Source organism: Diospyros lotus, chromosome 15, assembly GCF_014633365.1.
Source record: "Diospyros lotus cultivar Yz01 chromosome 15, ASM1463336v1, whole genome shotgun sequence".
In the NCBI taxonomy this organism is placed as follows: Eukaryota; Viridiplantae; Streptophyta; class Magnoliopsida; order Ericales; family Ebenaceae; genus Diospyros; species Diospyros lotus.
This window is the reverse complement of record NC_068352.1, coordinates 26693082-26714260: the sequence shown is the minus strand read 5'-3', so window position 1 is coordinate 26714260 and position 21179 is coordinate 26693082. Positions and strand designations below refer to the sequence as shown.

The 21179-nt window shown below is 34.5% G+C and overlaps 1 protein-coding gene across 2 annotated transcripts in view; it reads left to right on the top strand.

Moving 5' to 3' along the window:
- Nucleotides 1–21179, top strand: part of LOC127792549 (cysteine-rich repeat secretory protein 38-like) — a 102735-nt gene that overhangs the window by 1483 nt on the left and 80073 nt on the right. The gene's annotated exons all lie outside the window — the stretch shown is intronic.

Here is a 21179-nt window from a genome sequence, read left to right as displayed (position 1 = left end):
ATATTATTGAAATTTTGTTAACTTATGGTTGCTTTTGTTTTTTATGCCAACACTTGGAAATATTGAATGAATTTTACTCAAAATATAAAAAGGAGAATGGAGTAACAGTCATCTTAATTAATGAAATAAATTTTTGTTCAAAAAATATTTATACGTTTACAGAAAAGATAAATAATTAGAATATTCTAGTCTAGTGACAAAAAATTAAAGCACGTGTCCTATATATAGTAAATGCCATGGCATGAAGTAATAAGCACTTCCAATGTCTACAATTTTGCCTTTACAATTTACTCCTTGTCTCCATCACGTGGAGTTTTCTCTTTTCCTCTCTAAACGTTGAATTCAGTTTAATTTAAACACACACACACACACACACACACACACACAGTGTCAATTGTCGAAATATAAACCCAACAATTCAAGATTAAAGACCATTAAACTTTGTATATTTTCAAGAATTATTGCATTAACTTAGAAATAAATTAGTTCGTAAAAGTTATTTTGTCAAAGCATTAAACATTTGGTTAATTATAATATTATTAATTAATTGAAATATGAAGTTGCTACAGAGTGAGACCCACGTCAAAATCAACTGATTTTTTGAAATTTCGGGACTATTTTTTTTTAATGTACATTTTGATGATTAAGTTAATATTCAGTTTATAAAAAACACACAAATTTATGAGTAAATTGAGTTAATGCATATTTGCCATAGGAGTGCTAAGGGATTTTATAGTTGGGTCAGGCATAGCCTATGCATGATTTTCCAAGCGCCCCCTCTGACATGTGACCAAGCACATGGGCTCAAGGGTTTTGGTCATTCCTGCTAAACTATTGTAGGGGTTTAGGTCATTTGTGCTAAACTATGTTATAATTTATTAATTGCAAAGACAGTCATGTTTGCCACATGGCGAGAGTCTAGAGATACTTCAGTGGTGATTATGTCTTTCAGTTGGTTTCCCTGCACGTGTTTTCCGTCTAGTGGTCCATTTTTCTTGCTCACTGTAGCCTTGTGGTACCTTAAGGTTGATTGGAAAGGTTAATTATTTATTTCCCTCGACAACGCCATATCCATGATGGCCCGGACTTTCTCACGATTGATCTCAATACCTCAATTATGGATGATGACCCAAGGAATTTACTTGCTGTCACACCAAAAGCACAAGCACATTTGGTCGAGTTTAGCGTCATGTGCATTTCCTTGAGATGGTGAAGCATTTCTGGAGGTTGTGCACATGCTGAGTCAAGTGGCTCTTGACAAGCATATCATCAACGTACGCCTGCATGTTATCCAACTAATTTTGGAAGAGCTTGTTAACAAGGAATTGATAGGTTGCCTCAACATTCTTGAGCGTTCTTGAGGCTGAATGATATGAACTTATAGTAGTATATATAATTAATATGTGACATCAGAACGAATTACGAAAAGGCGTAAGGTTCATAAAATAAAAAAAGATCGCAAAGATAAAGGGAGTTTGCTTCTATTTAGCTATTTATAACGTTTTTACGCTCATACTACCAAATTAATACATGCTGCAAATTAACATAAACTCTCAAAATTAATAAAATCAGACCCAAAATAAAATTCTAACTGTATAAAATGATTAATATATATTTCTTTACTTACCTGACTAATTTAAACCTTAATTAAGCCTTGATTAATCTTTATTTTTTCCCAAAAATGACCCCAGCGCGCTGTTTCTTTTTCTCTGATTTTCCTTCTCTCGGTTGTTGCTTAAATCATGTCATTTACACACTGATATGAGCCTTAAAAAGCGAAAAGAAGAAGGCAATTAGAAGCTGCCGCGTGGCAGTGCAGCCCCCCCCACTTGTAACACCTTTTTTTTTTTTTTCGAGTGTTATAACTTAGGACAGTTTTGGGATTATATTTTTTTTTCTATTTAAACTACGACTAAACCATATCATTGCTCTTATTCGTCCCAAAATTTTCGTACATTTATCTCAAAAGAGAAATCAATATAAACATTAAAGGCAGAAGTTAGAATCGAACCTAACATCTTAACATTAATAATAAATCAATTCTTACATTCTCATTAACCATAAATAAGGTTATACATTATCATTTCTCAAAATGTTCAGAATTCGAAGTAATAGAATTTAAATACATGGGCTACATATCATACATTCAATTCATCATGTACTTTGTTAAGTGCAATTTTATGCCTCATTCATTCTCGTTTCTGCTACAATCTCCATCTGGAACGTTTGAATATTTCAAGAACAAAATCCAAGTTAGATGATGAATCATCTAAGTAAGGGAACAATAAACATATTTCGTGCATGGATACAAAATGTCATTTTTCATATCATTTCAGTTTGAGCCGACCGTACCTTATTACTACTCCCCATTTTCACAGTCTCTTTACCAGGTCGATGTGTATGGGTGCACCCTTGGTAGAGCAGTGGTTTCGACCTGTACTCTTAAACTCTTATACGAATGCATGATCAATAATATCATCGTGTACATATGCATATTTCATCATCAATACATGCAAATGCAATCTACATGAACATATTCACATCAAAACATGACAACATGATAAAATCATTTATTTAAAATTAGGTTTTAGGTAGAACCACTTGCAAACCAAGCATTTTCATAAAACTAAATCCAATTGGAAAGTACTACTTACCTTGCAAAAAGATAATTTTGCCCTTAGCGTAATTTTGCCTCAAAATTCGCGTCGGACTTCTAATCGTACTCAATTATAAACCTTGACATACCTTGAGCATCATAATTATTTAAGAAAATCAGATTTCTAATTTTCTCTAATTTTTTTAATTTCTCTCGTTTCATCATATTATTTCCTCAAGATTATGAAATAAATACTTTCTCATAAAATTTTCTCAATTTCTCTTCACAATAATTCCTAAAACAATATTCCTAAGCCCTATAAATTTCCTCATAATTTTCATAATCCATATTCTATTTATTTCTCATTTTCTCTTTGATTTTCAAGCATATATTGCTTCAAAAAATCCATAATAAATACCAATCATGCATTTCTCTTCCAATTTCATCATAAAAAATTCTAAAATATCATTCTCATATTTTTGAAATTCTTGAAGAAATTTTTAAAGATAACTCACCTTCCCACAGAGGGATTCAGTATTCTTTTATACTGAGACGAATTCTCGATTTGTATATTCAACAACGCCTTCTGTTGCAAATTTTCACACGAACTATTAAACTCTGTAATACCCTAAGTCATTATAAATAAATAGTATATTGGTTTAATTAAATTATGTTTATATGATATGTAATTAAATTATTTAAAATAAGATGATACTAGAAATAAAATAAGCATGTGACCCTAAAGAAATTATAGAATGTTAAGATAAATAATTATTTAGTGGTTAAATGGGATTTTGTATGTATATATATTTAAGTATATATGTATATAGCATGTATATATATAATTTAGTATGTATGTATATAGCTATACATGTACGTATACAATTTAGTATGTATGTATGTATGTTGTAAGCACCCCCGCTCGAATATCCCAACCACCCAGACTATCCAAACGGGAGTGCCTACGGAAGGGAAAGAATGAAACACAAGACCAAAAACTACCCTAGCATGCATACACAAGAATAAGAACAGCGGAAACAAAGCTAAACACATGCATGCACTACGGGTACCCCGCTATCACAGCGGTCACATGATAAATAAATACACACAGACTCCTGTGCCAACATACACAAAACTCGAGGAAAGACCTGACACAGTACAAAATAATAGAGTAAATCATACTCAAACATCAGAGTTGACAGGGACATGACGGGACTGCCTGTACACCATATCGACTCTACCGCTAAAAGCTGACTTTCTTGCCCATGGCCCACGCTGCTACTAGCTGGAATGATGGAAAGCAAAGTGAGTCGAGAGACTCAGCAAGCATAAGAAAAGAAAGGCTGAAGGCTGCACAAAACCAATAAACTTCTCCTAGAACACTAACCCCCAAATACGCACAAGCCATGAGACGCTACAATACAATAGTATAGCATAATCAAAACACATACTGGTCCTTGGGGCCCACATAAGACACCTGGCACCCAAGTCCCATACCAACCTGTCGCTGCCCTAGACGGTAATAAATACCTCCAGCATCCTATGCGCGTTGTCCCGGGTCGGTAGTCCCGCCACCCGTATGTCCGTGTCGGTACTCCCGACACCCATCCGTGTCGGTACTCCCGACATCCGTCCATGTCGGTATTCCCGACACCCGAGCCAGAGGCTCTCTCAGAACGGTACTCCCGTTCGAGAACTAAATACTACCAGTAACCATGCAATGCACATAACAATGCAATGGCGCCCATACATCTAGGCATCAGGCCATGCTCCGCCCACATAGTAAACCACACGCGATGCATATGCCCGTGCTGGATGCAACCTGACCATGCTAGAATGTTCGTGTCCAAGCATACTCAATAAATGAATATCCCAACATGCAACCCGTACCCATGTGCATATCAAATCATGAACAATAATATAATGAATCTAAACACGCAGTAAATCACAAACTGGTAGAGCTAGTCAGCGGTGCCCGGCACCGGCCAACGGCCAATGACAATGAGTGTCCACCCGACGGTCCACTTCAGGGCCTTACAATAATATACCCCAACATCACCAACAACCGACCCCTGCCCTACTGCTTGATAACTCTAGTCGAACCATAAATAAATCCGAGAAAAACTGTAAATAAACCTGATAAAATCAAAAATAATCCTGCACGTCTAGGAACCTAGTTCCCAGACTGGTTCAACATCATTCCCAAAGGGAGTGGGGGCGGTACAAACCCCCATAGGCTCACGACGAATAAAATTCTATAAGTCTCAGATTTAATTTAAATTAAAATAAATGAGTAATGATTCAACAAATAAGGTTATGTGCCGAATTAAAGTAAGGGAGATGATAAAATATGAGAAATCACGGGGTCTTTCACGGGAATTGAAGAACACGAGGAGAGGGTTAGGAGCTTGCCTTTACACGGTCGTTTCTTGTATTTCTTGCACTCCCCGCTGTGAAGTAAAACGTTTAATAACGACTAATAAAACTTGTGGCTCGCATTAATTAAATCTAACCGTTTAAAATCCCACGTAGTCACACCATAAATAAAATCTCAATAAATCTCATATTTATTTTAAATTAAATCATGCCTATTACGATTATTATTTATTTAGATAACTCAAATTATACTTATAATCTTTAAGCAACATTTACATAAATGTATATATATATATATGTATAAGCACTTCAAGCTCCAAGTGCACAAAGACGTGCTGCTGCCTCCAAACAAATGCTGTTGGGAATGTTCTCCAACTAATAATAATAATAATAATATTATCTATATTTACAATAATAGTAATAAAGAAATTTGGGATATTACATATGTATATATGTATATATGTATGAATGTATATATGTAGTATATGTATGTATATATATAATAAAAAAATCCAAAAAATTCGGATTTTGCAGAGCAGCGCGTGGCCAGAGCATGGCCGCGCCTGCGATCGGATCTCAGGGTAGGGGGGTCATTAAATGGCCGAAGTAACGCCGGAGTGGCCTCTAGGACGTGTGGCCGTCCATGATAAGACGAGTCGCGTCGGATTTGGGTTATAAATAGCCATGTTCGAGTGAAGCAAATCATTTGAAAATTTCAAAGCTTAAATCGGGCTTTTGAGGCAGTGTTTGAGAGGTTTGAGAGCGGGGTTTTAGTCTTTGTTTCGTGGGCAACGTTTCTGGAGCATTTGGTGGCCAACGGAGCAGAGGAAGAGGCGAATCGAAGCTTTGCCAGAAAACGCGCAGCTCGCTGGAGCCGAAGCTTCGACCGACGATTTGAGGTATTTGTTGTTATTTTTTTTAATTTTTGAGGCTGAAATCGGGTTCAGGGGATCGGATATGAGGGATTGGGAGTGGTTTTTTCAAGCTTGGAGCAGCCGAGGCGTCGCCGGCAGCGAAATGGCCGCCGGAGAAGATGACTGCAATCGGGCGCGTGGTTGCACGTGCCCGTGAGTGGGAAGAAGGCGCGTGTCTTCCACGCGCCCGCAAGAAAAAATAAAAAAAAAGAAAAGAAAAGAAATAAAAGAAAAATAAAAATAAAAGAAATAAAATTTTGCAAAAATCTTATTTAAATCTGGAATGTTGTTTATGACTTATTTTATGATTTTTTTTTCTGGAAAATGCTAGTTTTATTAATTATTTAAGTGATTTTTCTATTATGGAAATAAAGAAAAATAGGATTTTAATTTTGAAAATTTCAAGAAAAATTTTAGAATGATAGAAGTATTAATTAAGAAATATTAGTGAAGGGAAATTGAATAATATGAAATTCTAGATAATTATAGTTATTTATTTAAGGAATTTGATTATTATGGAAATAAGGAAAATAGGAATTTAGGTTGGAAAATTTCAAGAAAATTCCAGAAACTTAGAAATATTAGTTAAAGAATTATAGTGAAGAGAAATTAGGCTTTATGGAAGTCTAGATAATTTTTATGAAATTTGTGGAGAAATAAGGCTTAAAAATATATATACATAGAAATTATGGAAAATAGTGAACTGATATTCAAAAAAAATAAATTGATGTTTTTAGGAGCTCTTGAGGGCAAGAAAATTAAGAAATAGCCGCTCGGCACAATTTTCGAGATCGACACGTCTTTCGAGGCAACTTAACTGTAAGTGTACTGTTTTGAATCTAGTACGGTTATAAATGTTTACTTTCAAGAATGTTTACATCATATTGACATGTTATGATATGTAACCAACACGTAGACTGCATCCATGTCACGATTATGAAATGCATAAATACACGTTGAGGTCATTGATCATCCGCATATGAGGTCGTAGGGAGTACGAACTGACACCGCTGCCTTACCAAGGGTGCACCTATATACCCCGACTTCAATAGAGGTGGCCGCTAAAATGGTAGGTAACTTGAGGGTGCAGTTGACATCTACGAGGTAAGACATTGCATACATACATGATATAGCATTATGTACCCTTACTTAGATGGTTTATCATCTAACTCGGGTTTGCCCCTGGAACATTCAACGTTCCAGTTGGGACTTGCAGAGATGATTCCGAGATTGGTGATGGGTAGTGACGCGAGGCGTCAAGATACGAGTAAATGTACCATGTTATGTTGTAATATAGATAGTTTAAGAATTGTGTACATTATATTTATCATCTGACGCTTATGTATTTGCTTTGTAATAAATGCCATGTCCAATTATTATCATATGCATTGCCATGAGCAGGTTCGATTCAACTTCTGCTTGTATTTATTTTTTTGTGTAGATATCTCATCTAGCACTAGATACGGTCTTAGGGAATTTCAGGATAATGTAATAATAATAAAAAAAAAATATGGACCAAATTTCCAAAGGCATAACACGCCCAAAAAGGCAGGCTATTACAAACTCAGCTTATAGGATTTTTCTAGGAATTTTTTGGTATTTTTCTCTATATATTTTTTCTATATTTTTTCTTTCTCTTTTTCAAATCTCTCTCTCACTCTCAAATCTTTCATTCTTACAACATTTCTCTTTCTAATCTAAATACTCAAACCTTTCAAGTTTTCTTTATTTATAGAAGGTTGGGTTAAGTTTATCATAATTGTAGTGACCCACTATCTTTAATTATTTTGTCACATTTCTTAATTATTTTCCACTAAATCTCACTCATAATCTTTAATTATTTATCCACACCCTACTTTGTCTCCCACATTTCTCAATTATTTTACCCATTATCTTTGATTATTTGTCTACACCTTACTTTGTCTCCCACATTTCTCAATTATTTTACCCATTATCTTTGATTATTTGTCCACACCTTACTTTGTCTCCCACATTTTTCAATTATTTCACCCATCATCTTTAATTATTTTATCACATTTCTTAATTATTTCCTACTAAATTTCACTCATAATCTTTAATTATTTGTCCACACCCTACTTTGTTTCTCACATTTCTCAATTATTTCACCCATTATCTTTGATTATTTATCCACACCCTACTTTGTCTCCCACATTTCTCAATTATTTCACCCATTATCTTTAATTATTTTGTCACATTTCTTAATTATTTTCCACTAAATCTCACCCATAATATTTAATTATTTGTCCACACCCTACTTTGTCCCCCACATTTCTCAATTATTTCACCCACTATTTTTAATTATTTTGTCACCTTAATTATTTTTCATTAAATCTTCTTTTGAATAGATTATTGTTTCATTTAATTTATTAATTTTAAGCCTACTTTCTTAGCCTACTAACTCTAAGCCCATTTACTTAGTTTTTTTTTTTTTTTAACTTAGCCTACTAACTCTAAGCCTATTTACTTAACCTTTCATTTTTCAACTTAACCCACTAACTCTAAGTCCATTAGTTTTTTCAATTATAATTTCTAATGGATGTTAAAAATATTTTAAATATAAAAATTTAATTATTATTATTCTCAAAATACTAGGATATTACACCACCGCCTTGCTCAAAACGATGTCGTTTGCCGTTTTGGGCAAGGCATGGTTGGAAAAATCTAGCTAATTTTCCTCCAACGCACGCAAGCTCCCAGGCTTGAACCCACGACCCCCAATTGCTCCCTCGCGCACGCGACCGTCTGTGCTAGCTACCCTCACTCAACATATATGCACACATCTTTATACTTAAAGTGATTCTCTACCACTTTCAGAATTTACATTTTAACACCCACAATTTCAATTAATCACACACACACCCTAACCTCTATTTTTTCTTATTCCACTAACACCCCAAATTTTCATAAATTTACCCAATTAATTCCATCATTATTTCGAAATAATTTAATTAATTACCCTTAATTTTTCATTTCCTCGAAACAACATAAACTATTATTAATAACTCCAAGACCCCAAATTTACAATAATTACTTACCATTTCTACAACACACATGATCATTAATATTTCTCTTAAACCCAAAAATATTTGATAATCACCTTATACGTCATAATTAATAATTATCAACTATCTACTAAATTATTCAATTCCAATAAATAAAAAATTACTCAAAATGCAAAATTTAATAATTATTAACTACCCCCAAATTATCAGGATATTACAATTTCACCCGTCAGATGGGGAAGCACAGAAATATTTTGATCAGAAATATCTTAACTTCTCCGCCGATTCTAGAAATGTGAGACTAGGTTTTTGTGCAGATGGGTTCACTTTGTATAGTAAATCAGGTCGCCTGTATTCTTGTTAACCGGTAATTGTGACGCCATATAACTTGCCTCCTGGATTGTGTTTGAGAAGAGAGTTTCTTTTTCTAACTGCTATTATTCCAGGTCCATCAAATCCGAAAACAAGATAAATTTGTTTTTACAGACTCTAATTGATGAACTTAAATTGTTAGGGTATGAAGGTGTTCTGACTTATAATATATCAACAAAGAATAATTTTTTTGATAAAAACTGCTATATTGTGGACCGTCAATGATTTTCTTGGATATGGAATGTTATCTGGTTGGATGACATCGGGTAGATTAGCTTACCCATATTGTATGGAGAATACTAAAGCTTTCAACCTTAAGTATGGTGGAAAAACATCATTTTTTAACTGTTACATGCAATTCTTGTCAATGGATCACGCCATTCGGAGAAATACAAGTGTATTTAGAAAAAACAGAATTGAGAATTCTTCTCCACCACCACGATTAATTGGAGATAACATTTTTCAAAGAGTCTATAATTTTTTATCTATCTTGCAGTTACAAGACTGTGCGATGCCTGGGTACGATGTGGAGCACAATTGGAAGAAACAGAGCATTTTTTGGGAATTGCCATACTGGATAGATAATATGATCTGGCACAATTTAGATGTCATGTATATTGAGAAAAATATTTTTGACAACCTTTTCAATACAATAATGGATTTGAAGGGTAAAAGTAAAGATAATACCAAGACTAGAATAGACCTTAAAGAATATTGTAGGCAGAAAGAACTTGAACTAATAGACCGTGGCGGTGCCAAGTATTGGAAACCCAAAGCTCAATACACGTTCACAAGAAAACAAAAGTTAAGTGTTTTGACGTGGATAAAAGAACTTAAACTCCCTAATGGATATGTTTCAAGATTGGGTAAATGCGTTAATATGAGACACGCAAAGTTATTTGGATTGAAAAGTCATAATTGTCATGTTCTCATGGAGCGATTACTTTCAACGACATTTGCAGTATTGCCAGATAGAATTTGGAATCCAGTTACTGAGTTATGCCAAATTTTTAAGGATATTTGCTCAATAGTGTTGAGACTTGAACATCTCGATGTCATGGAACAAAACATATCCATCATTTTATGCAAATTAGAGCGTGTATTTCCTCTGGAATGGTTTAACCCAATGGAGCATCTTCTATTACACTTAGTTTATGAAGCAAAGGTGGGGGGATCAGTACAATACAGATGGATGTATCCCTTCGAATAGTACATCCGATATAATTTGAATTGTTTAATTTTTTAAAAAAATAAAATTTCCCTATATTGAGGAAATTTTTGAATGATTTAGGTTTCTCAACACTTTAAATAAGAATGTTCGTAATAAAACTCATGTAGAAGGATCTATATATAAGGCATATTTAATTGATGAGACGTCCACATTTGATTTATATTATTTTACACCAAATATTTCATCAAGAAGGACGAGAGTCCCTCAAAATGATGGGAGAGATTCTTCATATACACAAATTTCGATCTTCAATTATCCAAGTCATGCGGCAGGAGTAATGAAAATTAGGTGGATAGATGCGAAAGAGTTTGAAGCCGCCAAATTATATGTGTTGTTGAATACTCCGGAGGTCGAATCTTATATCAAGTAAGAATTAAAATTTAAATAATTATATTTATAAGTTCATACTTGCTTCATATTATTTGGTTTATATATCATTTTAATTTTTCAGCATATACACTAATCTATTGCGTTAGCTATCTTCAAATATCATAGATACAGAAATAGACAAACAAATTGAGGAATATTTTCCTAAGTGGTTCCATCATCAAGTATGTTATTTCATACTAGATTATTTTTAAATTCAATTTTAGTTATACATTAAGTGATTCAAACATTTTATCAGGTTAATTTGAGTACTCAAATTGTTACAGATCCATTAATTCAGAACATAGGATGGGGACCAACTCCAAACGTGCGGTATTGACTAATGTATTTCGTGAACGGATATAAATTTCATACGTTCGAATGGAGTAATAGTAGATCTATTGAAAATTTTGATGTTTGCGAGCCTAGGATAGGGGTTGGATCTTCAAAAACCTATTATTACAAAAAAATTATAGACATTATTGAGTTGGAATATGTAGGATTACCAATCAAAAGGGTAGTTATATTCAAATGTGAATGGTACGATCCAAATTCTCGGAGAACCAAAATACACAATAAGTATGGAATTGTGGAGGCTTGATCGTCAAGAAGGTATAGGAAATATGATCTTTTCATATTTGCCCAATAAGCTGAACAAGTGTATTACGCGTCGTACCCCGACACTTATCATGATAAACATGATTGGATGATTGTTATTAAAACAAAGGCACGAGCTACAATTACTGCTCCAGAAACTAACATGGAAAAACCTTTTCAAGATGATGAGTGTAACGCCCCGGTCCCACTTACAGGTGTTACTCGTGAATAATCAATTAACCATTCACTCGCTAAGGTAATAATGAAGAGCCAGATTATGTTTCAATAAGAAACATCCTAGGTGGGAACTAGGCTTTGCCTTCTTTTCGCTTCACTCAAGGATTTGGGGACATATCGAAAGGACCTTGCAGAAATAAACCCAGAACCTTAGTGAAGCGTTACTCTTTTCTAGCTCTTAATAAAGAGACAAGGATGATCTTTCCCAAGATTCAACAAAAATAAGCAAACCACACTTGTTTAATTTATCTATGTCTCAAGGCCTTAATTATTGGAAAATAAATTTTTGGTTTAAGTATTAACCCATTTTCTCGTTCTCAATAGCCTTAGAAAATACTTGGGTTAAAGTTCTTTTGAAAAATTTAATGAAATTTTCCTTAGCCAAACCTTCATTTATTTTCCTTTTATTTATTTCAAAAATACACCAAATTTCCATCTTCTAGAGAGAGTAAGTTTTGAATTTAAAACATCAAACTTACTCATCCATTTTTCCCACATTATAGGAAATACTCTTTTGTTTTATTTTCCCACATATAAGAAATTTTTTCAAAAATACCTCAAATTTTATATTAATTTAATAAATATTTTAGAGGCTCAACCTCACATTTATTTTTATTAAATAATTTGATTTATTTTCAGAACATCCCAGAATAACAAAAAAAGAAAAAAATATAAAAATAAAACAACAACACAGTGGCAGCAGCGGCCCAGCCACGCCTGCTGCGCGTGTTGGCCGTGCGCAGGCCACCTGCGCGCGAGGGCGCGTGCTGCTTGCCCTAGCTAGGCACAGCAGCCTGCTGGCCTCTTTTTTTTTTTTAAAAAAAAACCATGCATTCTAAAACTTTAATTTACAAAAATTAAAAACATAACCCTCACATTCACTCCCGAAATCAAGCCATACAATCATAAAGTACTTACACCACCTACACCAAATTAAGATACATACTCAAGTTTAAACTCCATCAAACTCTCAAATACCATTACAAAATATAAAGGCGACACATCTAGTCTTCCATATTTATAGCCCTTACCCCTTCCAAGATGCCCTTTCCCTTTGAGCTTTCACCATCTACAAAGCAAAGCAAATGAGAACATAAATAAACATGTAATGCGAGATATAATGCAAACATGAGTAATCTTCCTAGCCTTCTCAACCTTTCAAGGTGGAGGCTTCAACCAACCCCTTTTTCCCAACTCCTAGCCTTCCTTATGGCCAAAGGTCCACTAGAGTACACAATGCATATTTCTTGCAAACACATGATACTCATACCAAACATTTGCTAAACATGCAAGACTGCCACCCATGGGGTCATCCCTTACCTTAACTCTTTAGATACTTTTCAAACGTTTGCTCCCAAGTACTTCTTGCTTCCAACAACCTAAAGAGAATTTCTTCGTACATTAGAAGATTTCTAAGATTAAGAGATGAGAAGGATTAAGAAGACTTTTCCTTTCTTTTCTAAGAAAACTAAGTACAAGAATCTTACCTTCCTTTCTCTTCTCCTATTCTTCTTCTTCTTATTTCCTCTAATTGTACAATTGGCCAAGAAATTTGGCCTTCTCTTCTTTCTTCCTCTTTATAATACTCATATTTTCCTTTTTCTTTAATTAATTTCATTCCCAGATTTAATTTAAACCCTTGGATTTTTATTGGTTTGAGAGAATTAATCTCCACCCTTCATTACAAGCACAATCCATGTGCTTAATAAAATTTTAATCTCATCATTTGATCACATAAGATTCAATCTCTACCATTGAGAAGAAACACAATCCTTGGTAAAAAAAAAAAAGTTTTAATCCTACCCATTAATTAAAAATGGAGATTGAATCTCCACCCTTCAAAAAAGCACAATCCATGTGCTTAAAGATAACACCATCTTAGCCTTTGATCCCTACCCAAGAGCTATCCCAACCATCTACTCTAATTCCTTAAAAATTAATTTTAATTATATTGACAATCCATGCAAATTTTTAAAACTCATTTGTGGCCCTTGGATCAACTTCCATTTTAAGGCCACATCTCATCCATTGGATTCCTTAAATTTTCAATTTTTTCATCATTTATTTAAATGAGATTATTTCATATACATTAGTTTAAAAGACATATTTCACATGATTTCCCATTTAATTTAATAAGATTATTTTTCCATCATAATGGCATGACAACTTTCCAATTTCCTTTTCCTTTTACCTTATTTACCATAATGATTACCCTCATAAAAGACTAAAGTGACTATTTTCTAATTCTTTTTTTTATTTACCTTAATCACTCATTTTTTACTCAAAATATCCACCCACAAAATGATTCACACCTCTCTTCTCCCAAGAACTTGCCAAGTGTCATCCATACATTTAAATTGATTATTTCTTATTTCTTTTAATATCTCATCTTCTTGAATGAGAACTTGTCAAGTGTCACTATTTGACACCCACATGGCCCCCAATCCGTCATCTTGGCCATCCAATATTTCTCTATAATTTAATCAAAATTAAATCCTTTACATAGAATTTATTTATACATTTTCACCCATAATAATTCTCTTTTAATGGAATAATTTTCAAATTACCATATTACCCTTCTAGATCTCAAATTTATAAACTTCCATTAGCCAACCTAGGACAATTTTGGAACGCCACATACCTCTATTTTTATAGTTTATTTAATTAAATTCATACTCACACCTAGGGCCGCTTGAAATGGATGGTAGAAGGATTTGCTGACTTGTCCGTTTTCCTCTCTTCCGCTTTAGCATCGCCATCAAGTTTCAACTCTCCGCGTGACACCATATTTCTCTTAACAGTGGCAGCCTTCTCAATAGCATCTTCATATGTGCGTATATTCCACGCATATAGCACTCTCCTGACCTCTTTCCTTAGCCCTTGCAAGAACTTCTGGGCCTTCTCATTATCATCTGCCGCATACATCGGCTCATATTTTATCAGTTTTGAAAATCGAGCCTCGTATTGTACCACTGACATAGTCTTTGTTTGAGTTAATTTCAAGAATTCTTGCTTCTTCACCTCTCGTCAATACTCCGGAAAGTACTTGTCATTAAATGCCGTCTTAAACTGTTCCAAGTGATTAGTGTCACCCGCGTATCATCTCCCTCCTGGATTACATTTCGGGATCTCATAATTCCGGCCATACATTTCCACCATATACCAGCCTCATCCTCAAGCATAAAGGTCGCACATCGTACCTAGTGCTCCGCCGGATACTCTAGATGTTCTAACAGCTTTTCAGTTTGTTCCAACTAATACTCCCCTACAATAGGGTCTGCCTCGGGGTTTCCCTTAAAGCTAGGCGGGCGCATATCTCGATACACTTTTAGCCAGTTAGTTGTTGGAGCTTCTTGTCTGTTCATTGAGTTTAGCATTACTTCCACAAATCTTTCAAATGTCTTTTCTCCACCCGACAATCCCGAGCCACTCCCTTTGGAGACCTCTTCAGTTGGTGGTTGATTTAGATTCCTCCTTTTATTTAATCGCTCTTCACGATTCATCTGCACAATATAATGAACAACATGCACTCTAGCTTCAACAAACAACTTATATATGACATATGTAAGTTATCATCATCCATGATCTCGTGTAACCACACATTTCAACATATTCCATTAAATTGATAAACAATCATGATTACATCATAAGGCTCCCCAATCACACACATCACATAGAAGGGTTTATCTATACTCATTCTTGGCCACTAGCCAAGTACAAAACAAGTTACAACATTCCCAGAGCACCCAAAACCCAACCCTTAAAACCCCTTACATTCTTAACACATTCTTGCCTCGCCCATAGTTGCCATGTCACGACCACCATCGCAAGGCTTCCCCGGCCCATCAACCTCAAAGCTACCCTGAGGTTCTCCCAGACCTGCCTCCCCTTACTGTCTCATACTAGCTGGGTCACTAAAGTATGGCAATTCAACAGTCTTGGTATCAGACTATTCGGTGGACTTCTCATAAGGGTCCTCAGGAGAGTTCACCTCATTCTCCAAACCTTCAGTGGTGTCTTGTGAATCCTCGTTGCTCTCAACGCTTTCCTCATCTGGACCCACAGGCTTGCACTCCATCTTTTTAGATTGCCACACGTCGGTCTCTCGAAGCATCTCTACAAATAGGGTAAAATTTTGCATTACATGTGCCCTCCTAGAGATCTTTCGAGCATGGCGTTTCCAATTTTCGTGCAATAGTTCCACTACATAATGTACTTTAATCTCTTATAACAACTCTCGATTTAATGCCGCACTCGGGTGCTCAGCTATCACATCCTCAACCTTGTTTAGGTACCGTTGAATGGGCTCACTAGGCTCATCACAAGGAGTGTTAAAGTCTACTGGGCCTTTAGTCTCCATATGTAGTCCCTCACGAGCCAAATCGAGCGAAATGGTTGAGGTCTCTCCATACCTAGAGATAGGAAAAGCCACAAGATAATCATTCCTCCACCCAAACCATATAAGAGTCCAATCATAATCAATAAAACAACGAGAATAACTCTCATCATGAATCACCCAAATCTACGAACTCTCATAAGTCCATAACTCATCACATAAATCATAACGCTCTGATACCAACTATAATGGCCCGGTCCTACTTACGGGTGTTACTCGTGAATAATCGATTAACCATTCACTCGCTAAGGTAATAATGAAGAGACAGGTTATGTTTCAATAAGAAACGTCCTAGGTGGGAACTAGGCTTAGCCTTCTCTTCGCTTCACTCAAGGATTCGGGGACATATCGAAAGGACCTTGCAGAAATAAACCCGGAACCTTAGTGAAGCATCACCCTCTTCTAGCTCTTAATAAAGAGACAAGGATGATCTTTCCCAAGATTCAACAAAAATAAGCAAACCACACTTGTTTAATTTATCTATGTCTCAAGGCCTTAATTATTGAAAAATAAATTTTTGGTTTAAATATTAACCCATTTTCTCATTCTCAATAGTCTTAGAAAGTACTTGGTTTAAACTTCTCTTGAAAAATTTAATGAAATTTTCCTTAGCCAAACCTTCATTTATTTTCCTTTTATTTATTTCAAAAATACACCAAATTTCCATCTTGTAGAGAGAGTAAGTTTTGAATTTAATACATCAAGTTTACTCATCTATTTTTCCCACATTCAAGGAAATACTCTTTTGTTTTATTTTCTCACATATAGGAAATTTTTTTCAAAATGCCTCAATTTTTATATTAATTTAATAAATATTTTAGAGGCTCAACCTAACATTTATTTTATTAAATAATTTGATTTATTTTCAGAACTTCCCAGAATAACAAAAAAAGAAAAAAAATAAAAATAAAACAGTAACACAGTGGCGGCAGCGGCCCAGCCGCCCTTGCTGCGCGTGCTGGCCACGTGCAGGCCACCTGCACGCGCAGGCACTTGCTGTGCGCCCCAGCTGGGCGCAGCAGCCTGCTGACCTCTTTTTTTTTTTTTTTTAAAACCATTCATTCTAAAACTTTAATTTACAAAAATTAAAAACATAACCCTCAAATTCACTCCCAAAATCAAGCCATACAATCATAAAGTACTTACACCACCTACACCAAATTAAGATACATACTCAAGTTTAAACTCCATCAAACTCTCAAATACCATTACAAAATATAAATGCAACACATCTAGTCTTCCATACTCATAGCCTTTACCCCTTCCAAAATGCCTTTTCCTTTTGAGCTTTCACCACCTACAAAGAGGTCCAAAATGACCTTATGAGCTATTGCTCAGTAAGGGTGCAATGCAAAACAAATGAGAACATAAATAAACATGTAATGTGAGATGTAATGCAAACATGGGTAATCTTCCTAGCCTTCTCAACCTTTCAAGGTGGAGGCTTTAACCAACCCTTTTTTCCCAACTCCTAGCCCTCCTTATGGCTAAAGGTCCACTAGAGCACACAATGCATATTTCTTGCAAACACATGATACTCATACCAAACATTTGCTAAACATGCAAGACTGCCACCCATGGGGTTATCCCTTACCTTAACTCTTTAGATGCTTTTCAAACGTTTGCTCCCAAGTACTTCTTGCTTCCAACAACCTAAAGAGAATTTCTTTGTACATTAGAAGATTTCTAAGATTAAGAGATGAGAAGGATTAAGAAGACTTTTCCTTTTTTTTTTTAGAAAACTAAGTACAAGAATCTTACATTCCTTTCTCTTCTCCTATTCTTCTTCTTCTTCTTTTTTCCTCTAATTGTACTCTTGGCCAAGAAATTTGGCCTTCTCTTCCTTCTTCCTCTTTATAATACTCATATTTTCCTTTTTCTTTAATTAATTTCATTCCAAGATTTAATTTAAACCCTTGGATTTTTATTAGTTTGAGAGAATTAATCTCCACCATTCACTACAAGCACAATCCATGTGCTTAATAAACTTTTAATCTCATCATGTGATCACATAAGGTTCAATCTCCACCATTGAGAAGAAACACAATCCTTGGTAAAAAAAAAAGTTTTAATCCTATCCATTAATTAAAAATGGAGATTGAATCTCCACCCTTCAAAGAAGCACAATCCATGTGCTTAAATATAACACCATCTTAGCCTTTGATCCCTACCCAAGAGCTATCCCAACCATCTACTCTAATCCCTTAAAAATTAATTTTAATTATATTGGTAATCCATGCCAATTTTTAAGACTCATTTGTGGCCCTTGAATCAACTTTCATTCCAAGGCCACATCTCATCCATTGGATTCCTTAAAATTTCAATTTTCTCATCATTTATTTAAATTAGACTATTTCATATACATCACTTTAAAAGACATATTTCACATGATTTCCCATTTAATTTAATAGGATTATTTTTCCATCATAATGGCATGACAACTTTCCAATTTCCTTTTCCTTTTACCTTATTTACCATAATGATTACCCTCATAAAAGACTAAAGTGACTATTTTCTAATTCTGTTTTTTTATTTACCTTAATCACTCATCTTTTACTCAAAATATCCACCCACAAAATGATTCACACCTCTCTTTTCCCAAGAACTTGCCAAGTGTCATCCATACATTTAATTTGATCATTTCGTATTTCTTTTAATATCTCATCTTCTTGAATGAGAACTTCCTAAGTGTTATTATTTGACACCCACATGGCCCCCAATCCTTCATCTTGGCCATCCAATATTTCTCTATAATTTAATCAAAATTAAATCCTTCAAATAGAATTTATTTACACATTTTCACCCATAATAATTCTCTTTTAATGGAATAATTTTCAAATTATCATATTACCCTTCGAGAGGCATCTCAAATTTATAAACTTCCATTAGTGAACCTAGGATAATTTTGGAACGCCGCATACCTCTATTTTTATAATTTATTTAATTAAATTCATACTCACACCTAAGGTGTTACAATGAGATACCAGAACTCCCACAAATTGATCAAAATGATGATCTTAAAGGTACTTTACTAAATTTAGATGGGATAATCGAGAAAATAGATGTTTCAAATATTATTCAACAAGAAGATGATGATATAGAGGAAGAATATATATCAGAAGAAGACGAGGAAGAGTTATTGTCTGATGACATAGATAGTGATGATGATGTAAAAGAAGATTGGTTTATTTTTAAATATGTTAATTCACTTATATATGCTATGATATAATATCTTTTGTTTTATTTAATGTCTGTGACCTTGTACGTTATACCATGTTTTTATTTTTCATGTAATTCTTAAAAACAGATGTCAAGATATTCATCTCCTTAACCAAGCAGGGGTATGGGTAATAGGGGTAGAGGAATACGTCGATCCTATAGGGACACATATTTCCTAGATCCTAGTAGTGCTGGTTCACTTTCTTCTTCTTTTTCTGTCTCCACACATGCTGTCCCGTCTACTCATTTATATCCTCAGTCATAGCACCAACATTCTTTCATTCCAATGAATCAGTTCCAGTAGCTATTTGCTGGGATGTCATATGCTACGAGTTATACTATTGTCCTACCCACCTGAGACTGCACCACAATCTATCCCATCTCATAACTTGACTTTTCATCCTGTAGAAGGTTCATACCCATGCTTATTTATGCCGACACCACATATACCTCCTGTGTCATCTTTTCATTCGCAGAATGTTGAGTCGACTCCATCTCAACCAGTGGGTACCGATAGAGTTGATCACCGAGTAGAGTTATTCTACAATCAGAACTATGATCAGTGAGTATTTTATATATTAATTTTAATTGATTATTTGTTATTATTATACACATAAATGCATATTCTTATTTGATCAATAGTAGTTTTACAGTTTTTTTCCTGAGGTTGGCCCACCAAATGTACAATAAAAAATTTATAAAAGACGGTACATTAAAACTTAGCTTCATTGGGATGATGTGTTAGAATTAACACGACAGATGTGGCTGGAAGAATTTAACGTTAGTATAATTGCCATTCTTAATTATAGAAAGTTTTAATTTAAAATTTTATACATATTTATTGATTTTTAACTTTTTATAGAAGGAGTTCAAGTGGCAACCCGATGAGAGTGATCGTATATGGATCACTTGAAATAAATCTAGTTGGAGAAGTTTTAGAAATAATTTGAACAAAATTAAAGGAGGTGGTTGATAAGGGTGAGTGGATTGATCTGATGGTGCGGCAGACATTACAGGTAAAGTGGGATGAAGACAAATACAAGAAGAAATCTAATACAACAAAAATAATCGTGCCTTCAAGATTGGTGGGTCAATCCAAACAGGTGGATCCATTCATTTCATTGAAAGCTAAAAAAAGATAGTAATTAGTTTTTTGACTTAAATATAAATTTTATAAACTTATATAATTATTTATATTTTATTTTATTTACTTTATACATTAATTGTCATTCAGGCAAAGGAATTAGACTGCGAGCCAAATGAATTTGAGATTTTTAGGGGAACCCATACTCGAAAAGATGATCATCCGGTGGTAACGAGTCGTCATCTCCACCTACAGTCAACGAGCGTCACATCTTTTGTTGGGCTATTTCTGGTAGGAACAAGAAGGGTCGTGTCTATGGTCTCGGCTTTCAAGCTAGGCAGTCTTATCTAGTTGGATCCAATAGCAGCTCCAGTGGTTCATATGGGTTGTTGTCGGAATTAGAATAAATGAGACTGAGGGTCTGATGTGGATGAGATGGCCTTAGGAAATAATGGATTCCCTAATAATTTTCATTAGGGAGTGAATTTTTACATGCCGTTTTGAGAGATTTTCCTTATTTCTTACTGATTTTTAATTCTGTAATAAAATCTCAATCTTGCTTTTTTTTTGGTAAGATTTGAGATTTAAGGTTTTTGAATGTTTTCCAAATTATAACCTATAAATTCTTGGTTATAGGAGGTTTTGGATCAATTGATTGATTTTGAATAAAATTTCTGTTGATATTTTCCCTTAATTCTCTTTAATTTATTCGGTATTCTTTAAGAATCAACGAGTTATTGATTGAGTCCTATAATCCAGTATTCGTGA